A 10,537-nucleotide genomic window follows, 5' to 3' on the forward strand; every position below is an offset into this window, starting at 1 on the left:
AGAAATGGTTTGTCATTCAAAATTCTCAGATCTTCAAAATTTCTATCCTTGGTTTCTCTACTTTTCTTCTGAAGAAATATAATATCTCATAAGAACCAATTCTGCATTGTACTTAATTCATGCAATTTTTCATCTCATCAATTTTAAACATTTGAGTCAGAATTATAAAGAAAGTAAGTCATAAGTGAGATTTATTTTCACAAAAGCATACAGTCAACAGCATTTATCAATGTATTTGTTTCAATGTTGTCTCTGAATAAACAGACAAATACATTTAATGGGGATCTTTTGACAATGTAATGAGCTACAATTAAATTTTTATCATAATTTTTGGCTTAGAAATCTATCAGAAAAAAATCCTATGTTCAGGACTTGCTTCATAAGAAATAAGGTGTCATCATGGTTCTGGGAAAGATATAGTGTGTAAATTATAATAAGGTTTCTCTTACGTATCTTTGGATCTGGTGAGACGGTGATGTTTGCTGTGATTATTCATCCTGAGAACAATAAGGCACGTACAACGCGTATTTCACAGAACAGTAATTTGATGGTCTTGAAGACCATTACGAGTACTTTGATTTCAATAATGTTGAGCTGATTTCCATGATCTGGGAAATATTTTGCAACATTTTACCAAAATTTTGGATTCTAAGCATTCAATGGGTTTCATGCAAACACCCTTCACTTGTCGTCATTATCAAGCGAGGTGTATAACGCTCAGGCACTGGCTGCAAGCCAAGGTGCCAGGAAGTCTGCATAAAACTCTTCAAAGCACAACTCTGGGGCTGGTTGTGACTGGATCTCTCGAACCTTTGTGACCTCTTTGACTGGTCTTTCCACAATTTTCTGGAGCTGATTATTATGTCTAATGTTTGCTTTAGTTTGGCCTTTTTAGCTCCGATTTCTCCAGCTGTAGGAATATTTAGAATGTTCAATTATGTGCGACAGGTCACTTGACGTTACTGGACAGGTAAAATATGATTGGGAGATGCCGGTGTTGGACTGGGGTGTACAAAGTTAAAAATCACACAACACCAGGTTATAGTCCAACAGGTTTAATTGGAAGCACACTAGCTTTCGGAGCGACGCTCCTTCATCAGGTGATCGCTCTGAAAGAGAGTGTTTTTCCAATTAACCCTGTTGGACTATAAACTGGTGTTGTGTGATTTTTAAATTTGTACACCTCAGTCCAACGCCAGCATTTCCAAATCAGATTAACCATGAGTTCGTTGAATGATTGAGCAGACTCCTTGCGCTGAATAGCATACTTCCACTTGGCTTAACATTTCGTCTAACGCCTTATTTTATTCATAAGTTCAGAATTGTGAGGGGATGGGATGAAGTGACATAAAAGGTTTATTGAACAGATCAGACACAGCAGGAACAAGGCTCATAAACTCAGGAAGAAGAAATATGCTGTGCCCTGGGGGCAACAAATGACACTGGGCCCAGCACAGGTGGCTGTGTACAGAAGCTGTGATTGCTGAAGAAAGTTGCTAGATATTATACAGTTGGCAGGTCAGTGATCACGCTGGATGATGGATCGTTGTATGATTCACACACAGCAGAAATTTGTGAAAGAATGAAATGTTTGTTTCATTGGAGACATTTTCTGTGGTTCCAATTCCGATTGACTGTTTGAAATACTGATCAGATTTTTGTGTGAAGTGTTAGGTTAAAATACTCATGACCAACCCCACTGGATAAGCCTGTGCTCCCGATCTGTAGGGTTTTTTTCTTTCTTTCGATGTAAATTCATAGAAAGACAAGATGGAATGTAGGGTGGAAAGAAAAATGGGTTATTTCTCATTTCACCAATTTCATCTACAATTGAATAGAATGGCTGCTCTCACTCTTCATTTCGACTTGAATGTGGTGTCGATTATTTGTGAATCTCCCGTGCAGTGAAGGGCAAGAACAAGATTCTCGATCCAGTGTATACCAGAGTGTGAGCTGCAAATAAAAGCTGCTAGAGCGGTACATAACGTTAGCAACCAGAGTGTGACTCGAACCTGTGAATGTGGAGCACAGCGGTATAATTACCCACCACCATAATCCCTCGGTAGCCTCTGCACATTTTGTAGAGGGGTGACATATGACCACACCATTGTGCTTCTACCTTCACCAGAATTTTAATAACAGCAAATTCCAATAAATAGCGATGCTGGTCAGAATGAATAACTGTCATTGATACATTCTGAGTCAGAACCGAGTCAGAATGAAATAGGACAAGAATTTTCTTTCATATTTACACGTACATTTGACTCATAATTTCTTCCGTCACTTTCTCTCTCACGTGAAGAAGCAGCCATGGAAAGGGAAATAAGGACGATGTTGTCGCTCAATGGCCTTCCTCATTTGGCTGAACCTGAATTGGATTAAATCGCAAGAACCGCTGATTTTTTCATTTCATTTTAATTTTGCTGAAACCTCACAATGTTCATTAATAATCAGAAGTGAATTAGATATATCTCATTGGAACGATTAATGTTGTAGTCAAATTTGCTCTGACTTTATTTCAGCTTAAGGAAAATACTGCTCAGAAAAACACAGGGTTGAAGTGCAAAAGAAAACCCACCAATTTTGTTGCTCGTTGCTTTGGCAAATTTCACAGAGTACTACATGGATCAAACATCATGGTGTTTGTTCTCACATCCTGACCGCATGTGATGAAAGCAGGAAGTCGTTCTCCAAGCAACTGGTCATTTCCTATTCATTATGTAATATCTTCTCTTCACAATAAATAAAAATCCACTCACTTCTATTTACAATGCTTAAGGTGGAATATTATGCCAAATCTTTCAAAATGCAGACTTTTGGAACCGAATCTTATTCAGCTGCACACATTAAAGGAATTTCTTTACATTTAAAGTCAACTAACTTAGACATTGTTTCCCCACAACTTCCGACCGAGTACACCCCATCCCTACACCTTTACCTACCCACACGCTGTGTCTCTCCTTGTGAAATTTATTCCTTGCATGTCAACAAAAGTGCCTTTCCAAATATTTTGAAAACCAGATTCTCGGACTGACAGCGATTCTGTTCTCATCATTTGTTTCTCCTTCAAAGGTTTGATTAAAGGTATTGAACACATGTAGATAGCTACATGTTTACTTGTTTGAAAGATGGAATTTTCCACCTATTTACTCTGACCAAATATTTCATAACCTACAAAAAAAAACATTAAGTCTTCCTTGGTTCAAGGATAACTGTTCTCAGTTTTTCAAGAAGACAAGTGAATAAAATCTCATCTTCAGTACACCCCCATCAGCATCTTCTCTAATGGCTTTACACCCAAGTAAAACCCGTCATTATCAATTAATGGAATCACAGAATCTTACATTGCAGAAAGAGCATTTCAGTCAATCAGGCCGGTATCAACTCTCTGAACAGCATCTCACCTAGACCCACCTCCCCTCCCTCTTTCCATATATTTCACCTGAAGAAGGGGAATCCTTCCCCCCTTATGATTTCAAATAAACCTGTTGGAGTATAATCTGACGTCCTGTGATTTCTGAACTTATTCCCACATTTCCCATGACTAATTCACTTAACTTACTTAATTCACTCCCTGGACACGAGAGGGCAACTTAACTTTGCCAATCAACCCAACCCTCCCTCTGAAAACCATTGCGAATTACTGAGAGAATGTTCCATCATACTGAGTAAATGCTGTATCATTTTTCAATGTTTTTATACCCTAGTAACAGCCTCATCAAAATAAATGAGCCCAAATTCAACGTGTCGAAATGGTACTCTGTCCTTTACAATTTCATTCGTGCTGCGGGAAATGTTTCTGAACTCATATTTGAATGTGTTTACGTTGTTTCTTCATCAGCTTCCTGCTTCTAGTAAACACTTTAATCCGGAACAAGTCTGTCAAATACTTTTCATTCCAACACCGTCACAAGGTGAAGTTTGCAAAAGTCACGTGTTTGGCCGTTCACTGACACACAGCCTTCCTGAGAGCTGCAGTCCTTCCCCACCTTTATTCAGGCAGCACTGTCCTTCCTGTGACATGCCCCATCTAGAATAGAAGGACAGGTATCTATACCCGCACTTGGGAATGGAGCGACAGTTTTAAAATATTTACACTGTCCCCAGCGGAGAATTGAGCCCTATGACAGGCGGGGATACTAACTACTATACTACAGAGAACAAGAGTGTCAAAGGAGGCCCTTCAACCACTTGTGGCCACACTTGTCAAATACAACTGCCTAATGAACTTAATTCCATTTCACAATTCTTACCCCACAGCCTTATATGTCTTAGCATCACAAGCTCACATCTGAATATTTATTCAGGTTGTAAGGGTTTCTGTCGCTCTGAACAATGCAGATAGTATATTCCAAATTCCAACCACCGACTGGCTGATAAAGCTTTTCGCACATCTTCACGACTGCACCACTCCATTCCTCTGATTCTGGGGCTGGGAATTGGGACTATGTGGCAGCAGTAGTTACTGCCTTGTGTGGGGAAACTGGTGAAGTAGCCAATGTTAAACTGTATTACTATTGAAGCATATATTTCAACAACACCTGCACTGTCCCCGGAGTTTTTGATGTTTTGGAGAAATCTACTTATCTCAGCCTTCAGCATATTAATGATGGAATCACCACAGCCACTGGGGGAACTGATATTAAACGGTCAGCCCATTCTGAGTTCCCACGTGTCTGCCACTGTTCGCTTAGCACTGATATTGTGCATTTGGTGCGTTGCCTAACATGTCCACTTATTGCGCACTGTTAGTGTACTTATTGGTGCCGTGCCGTGATCGTGTAGTGGTTAGTACTCTGCGTTGTTGCCGCAGCAACCTCGGTTCGAATCCGAGTCACGGCAGTAATCTGTTCCAGCTCTTGTGAAATGCAAAGGAATCAGTTGTTTGTGTAAGTTATTTTTTTTCCAAGGTGATGATCTTTTCCCTTCAAACTCTGCTCGCTCACATCTCTGTATTTCATATGTCAGAATTCAAATCCATCCGTTCTCAGAGATTTCTCTCCCTCCTACGATCACTAACTGAACTTTTCATCCCACACTCCCATTAAATTAATTTAGAGATGCCGGAGTTGGACTATGGTGTAAAAAAGTTAAAAAACATAATAACAGGTTAGAGTCTAACAGATTTAACTGAGCACTAGTTTTCGGAGCTCTGCCCTTTCACCATGTGGTTGTGGAGTCATTTCCTATTTCATTAAGGCACTGAAGAATCTAACACTGACTCTCACATTGATACCATTCAGTCTGTGCTGCTGCGGTCAATGTTGCGGGTGAACGTGTCCCAACCCCACCATCGGGACCTGCAGATCAGTTAATCCATTTGGTTACCGCTGTTGTGAGGGACATCCTCAGGTAGCAGCTTTTACTGATATGGACTTGCGATTATGGGGGTGTCAGGCTCAGGGAAATGATACAGGACAATATCGAGGAAAAGCGACTTCTTTCAGAAAGATTAGTTTCACGGGTTTTCCGCAATGGCCGAGCGCTATTACCACTGGACTGTTCACTCATATACCAAGTAAATGAACCAGGGACCCGGGTTTGACTCCAACCATGTCAGATGTTAGAATTGGGATACAATACATATCTGGAATTACGAATCTAATACCTCCTATAAATCCATGTCAATTGTTGAAAAAACAAAACCATCGGGTTCACTGACGTCCTTTGAGGAAGGAACCTGCCATTCTTACCTGGTCAGGCCTCGATGTGACTCCAGACTCACTGCAATACGGTTGAGTCTCGACTACCCGCTGTGCAATTAGGGATCACAATCAATACTGCCGTGACAGCGACGCCCTCATTCTGTGACAGAATAGGAAAAAAGTTAATTTAGCTCTCGCTAGAGTACTGTGTGCAGTTCTGCAATTCACAGTATAGCAATGATGTGTTGGCACTGGGAACGTTGCAGGAGAGATTCAATGGGATATTGTCTGGGCTGAAGAGTTTCATTGAGGAGGAGAGATTGGACAGACTGGAGTTGTTTGTCGCCGAGCAGAGGAGATTGGAGAAGACATGAATGAGATGTACAAAATAATGACGGGTATGGATAGGATATACTGAAAGAAGCGTTTGTTATTGATGGAGGGATGGAACACTGGGGCCAAGCGATTTCGGGAAAAGGCAGAAATTTTTGAGTAGATGTGCTGAAAGCGTCAGAGAGGTGAAAACCCTTCCAACCTGAAAAAAAAGAGACGTTAATTTGCGATGCCAAAACATAAAAGACTATGGGCTGAACACTGGAAAACATGATTCAGGTTGTTGAGCAGTTGTGTCGGACAAGTGCTTCCGCAACAGGCTGAAGGGCTTCCTTCAATGTTGTTGTCCTCCACAGTATCGTGGTTAGTGTCCCCGCCTGTCACAGGGCTCAATCATCCGCTGGGGGCATCGTAAAGGTTTTAAACCTGTGGGTCTGTTCCCCAGTGAAGGTTATTCATGCCTGGCCTTCCATTCTCGATTTGATATGTGACAGAAAGGATAGTGCTGCCTGAATCAGCGTGGGGAAGGACTGCATCTCCTGGGGAGAGAGAGTGTCAGTGAATGTGCTAACACATAACTTCTGCAAACTGCACATTGTGTTTGTGTTGGAATGAAAACCATTATATAGAGTTGTTCCTGACTGATATGTTTATTTAAAGCAGGAATCTGAGGAAGAAAAACAGAGTAAACCCATTCAGATCTGAGCGCAGAAACATTTCCAGCAGAAGTAGTGAACAGCGTAGAACCGCGTTTGGATGCATTGTGCTCGGTTTGAGGGCGCAGCTAGCTTTCACTAGGCTGAGTTACGAGTGTGTAAATGATACAGATAGTGTTCAATGTGATGGTACATTTGCTCAATGGTTCGCATTGCTGTTACGTCTGTAGGTTAGGTGGATTGGCCATATTAAATTGCGCTGATGTGTCCAGAGAGTGAATTCAGTCAGTTAAGTGAATGAGCCATGGGTAACGCAGTGATAAGGTCAGCAGTCACACGATTCCAGATTTTATTCCAGTGGGTTAGTTTGAAATCACAAGCCAGAGGCTTGTGGGGATAGAGACGGTAACTAGGTCTGGTTGAGATTCTGTTCAGAGTGTCCCTACAGACGCGATTGGCTGAACTGTACTTTCTGTATTGTAGGGAATCTGTGATTCTATCAGAGTGGACACTCCCAGCGCTTACTGGGCTGCTAAGACATTAGAGACGATGCTGGCGGCGTTTACTGGGGATGGGATTTTATTTATTTGTGTGATGGGAAATTTGAAACTGAACCAAGGAAAACCGAATGGAAATTTTGAACAGCAATTGAGGTTTGGATAGAGTAAATAGGTATTAAATTCACTCTTTCAAGTTCGTAATTTTCTGAACGTCAGGCTTTCAAAACCATCGATGTCGAACAAAGAAATAATGGGAGCTGAATTTCTTTCACTCAGAGAATCCGCTTCACCAGGCTGCATGGGATCCTCCTGTTCCTGTATAACAGTCACAAGACATTAAATGACACAGCAACCCCTGGTTACAAGCAGCCAATAAACTGTATCTGATGGAGGTCCATCCCTTCTCAGTTACAGAAACAATGAACTCCAGGTGCCCTCTCAGTGACACCTCATACAGCTGCAGCGACAAATCCTTTTATTTTGAATGATTTTGTTGGCAAAATGTGCTAATATTCCAGAGTTCCACCTTTTCAATTAGCAACAAGCCAATATGGACTGAATGGCCTTCTCCTAACGTTCTGTAAGAGGCCCATGGGGACAGAATTGCTTCGGCCTGTTCCTGAGCAGCAGTCTCAGTGCTCTGTCTCAAGGTTATAAAAGGATTTGAAAACAGGGCACTTAAAATCCAGCGTAGCCTCACAATGGTCAATAAGTATCATACTGTAGGTTAAGGCATCTAGAAACTTGCCCAACCGATGCTTTTTTTATGTAGCTGATCTATTATTTTATAACTGCTTCCTTTCATAAACAGAATGGAACATATATACACCCCTGCAGTGTTCCGTTTATAATATTGTATGCAAGGAAAAATAAATAAAACATTAAAGATTTATGGTCCATCCCTCAGCAACCGTCATCCATTCCATCCAAAACCGGGAAATGTCCCCTTTTATAGTGATATGAAAAGTGATGTATGGAACTGGTTAACTGATCCGATTTGTTCAGTGACTGTGACTAATGCCAATCTCCATAGATTCTAATTGTCCCAGTGGAGGATTTAAATCTTTTAATTATAAATGGGCGCGGTTCAATGCGTTATCCCATAACATGAGCGGCACCATCACCGACAGCACTGACAGGGATCAGCAGATCCAGAGAGAGGGGGAGGAGAGATCAGAATCTGAGAACATTAGACTGGAATGTCCCAACAATGGATCAGAATCTGAGAACATTCGACTGGAATATTTCAACATCAGACAGGAGTTTATCCGATCATTTTTGGTATCTTTCTGCATTTGATTTGTTGAAATTATCATTGCAGATCTATTACGCTCTTCTCTTTATGCAATATTTTTATTATCCCTTCCTGGCTATCGTTGGTGTTCCTGGTAAGTGTCATTGTCCATTTTCTTTATCTATAAACTAGTTATGACTGTATTACTGTTCTTTCATATTTTCTACACTTCTGTCCACTATTATTGTTCCTGTTGAAACTCTGAATCCAGATATTTACTCTACAGACCACTACTAACTACATAAATGAAGGTGTTCAATTACTGCCTCCCTCTGCTCTGGCAATGTTACTCATGGGTCTCGAGGTTGACCTACTCAATTTCAGCGGAGAACCGCAATGTATTGTATCTTTGCCTTTGTTATTTAAATATTAAGAGCATGGAGGTCACTGTCTACTGTTCTGGTTACAAACTCCACTTCCTTCCAGTGTTTCCATCCCATGCCTGGCCAATATCTGCGGCTGAAGCAGATGAGTCACAACTGTGGAAGATCCCTTTGATCATGAGCTGAATCCTGACACCATGCCCTGACCATTTCTAGCTTGAAATACTTACCACTCCGCGATGTATCTCACTGGCTTATTCCATCTCCTGTTTGAACCTTGAGTTATAAAATACAGTCTTAATGAAGTTAATAATCTGCTGCTGATGCTCCCAGCTTCAAACCTGCCCAATAAAATCTGATTCGAACTCACACCAATCTCCCATCCATCTGTCATTCATGTTCACACGGATGTATATTGCTATTTTTATGGCAATGCCTTTATTTTAACATTCTCAAACACTTTACCTTATCTCTACACTCTGATGAACACGCACACACGCAGAGAGAGCAAATCTTCCCATTATAGGCAGTAATCTGAATCGAGTATAGTTAGCATATGATAGTAAAGTTTGCAATGCTCTCCATGCTGGGAAGATAATGCAGTTTACTGAGCAACACACTAGCATGGTCTTCACAGCTCTCCATGCTGGGCTGGCATCTTGTCCCAGTTTGTGTTGTTTGTGGTGTTCTGTGAAGCAGATTCAGAATTTGCTGTAACAAACCATTTCAGATGATCTGACAATGCCTTTATTCAATGTTCTCATTCTTGTAATTTTACTCTCGAAGATCTCACTTCTCCAGTTAGTCCCACTGCTCTGTCTTTTTCCCCATATTTCCACAACCTCCTTCCAGTTAATTAACTGTCTGTTTCTGTCTGTAATGTGAATCTCTCTGTCCCTCTGTATCTTTCCCTGGCCTTGGTTTTGGCTATATTTTGTATCGATAGCTGGCAATGTGTAGCTCAGAAACAGTGAAATGGTGTGTGTCCGGCTGTTTTTCACTTCCCGGTATGTCCCATGTGATGGTCCATGGATAGGCGTGTTTCAGAAGTTATGAGACACATCCTTGTAACTTGGACTGTACCTGTGTTTGCCAACTCAGCTGGCCTTGTGATCAGTAACACGGGGAAGCCTATTGACTAAAGGACCAGGCATCTAAATTGTCTGACAATGCTGTCACATTTTATTTTAAAAAAAGGTTATTTTCTCTTTTTTTTAACAAGAGATCTTAAAGTCCAAACTGCCGACTGTAAAAGGCTAAAGTAACTAACTTTTAGGGTTTTAGCGTTTTTAATAAATAGTAGTAACAATGGCCAGCTCGCATAGTCCAGGCTTTCTAGTTTTTTCTTTATAGCTGTAAGTCATTAGGTGCGTGTGTCCCAGAAGGGTTGGAAGTTTTAGTAAATTATCCCTAACTGCTATTCTCTCTGAAGCTTCACTTGATGCTGTTTCCTCCTGGATTGGAGAACTGCATGTCTGAATGCTCTTTGTTACCATGGGGTGTGTTTAGGTGATGTTAGTATATTGGAACAGTTCATTTGTAGACGGTATTGTATCCATTATTCGGTTAAGGTTTCCAATAGTTAAGTTATTCTAAATTCCTCTTCATTTTGTATGGATTTTCATTACAGTGTTTAAATATATTTTGTTTTAATTAATGGTGAGTGGTTTGGGTAGTATCATCACATCTGGAAATCCCACGTCGCATCCAACTTTAAAATAAGAAAATGCTTATTCAAGCTACCTTCTTGAAATAATTTGAGGCAGTCTGGTTGGTCTAACTGTGG

The 10,537-nt window shown here is 40.8% G+C and overlaps 1 non-coding gene across 1 annotated transcript; it reads left to right on the forward strand.

Annotated features, from left to right (window-relative positions):
* Positions 1–4,770: 4,770 nt before the first annotated feature.
* On the forward strand, positions 4,771–4,842 carry trnan-guu (transfer RNA asparagine (anticodon GUU)). The gene has a single exon. It is a non-coding gene; the product is annotated as a tRNA-Asn (tRNA).
* Positions 4,843–10,537: the final 5,695 nt, after the last annotated feature.

The sequence above is a fragment of the Hemiscyllium ocellatum genome, assembly GCF_020745735.1.
Source record: "Hemiscyllium ocellatum isolate sHemOce1 chromosome 38 unlocalized genomic scaffold, sHemOce1.pat.X.cur. SUPER_38_unloc_2, whole genome shotgun sequence".
Classification (NCBI taxonomy): Eukaryota; Metazoa; Chordata; class Chondrichthyes; order Orectolobiformes; family Hemiscylliidae; genus Hemiscyllium; species Hemiscyllium ocellatum.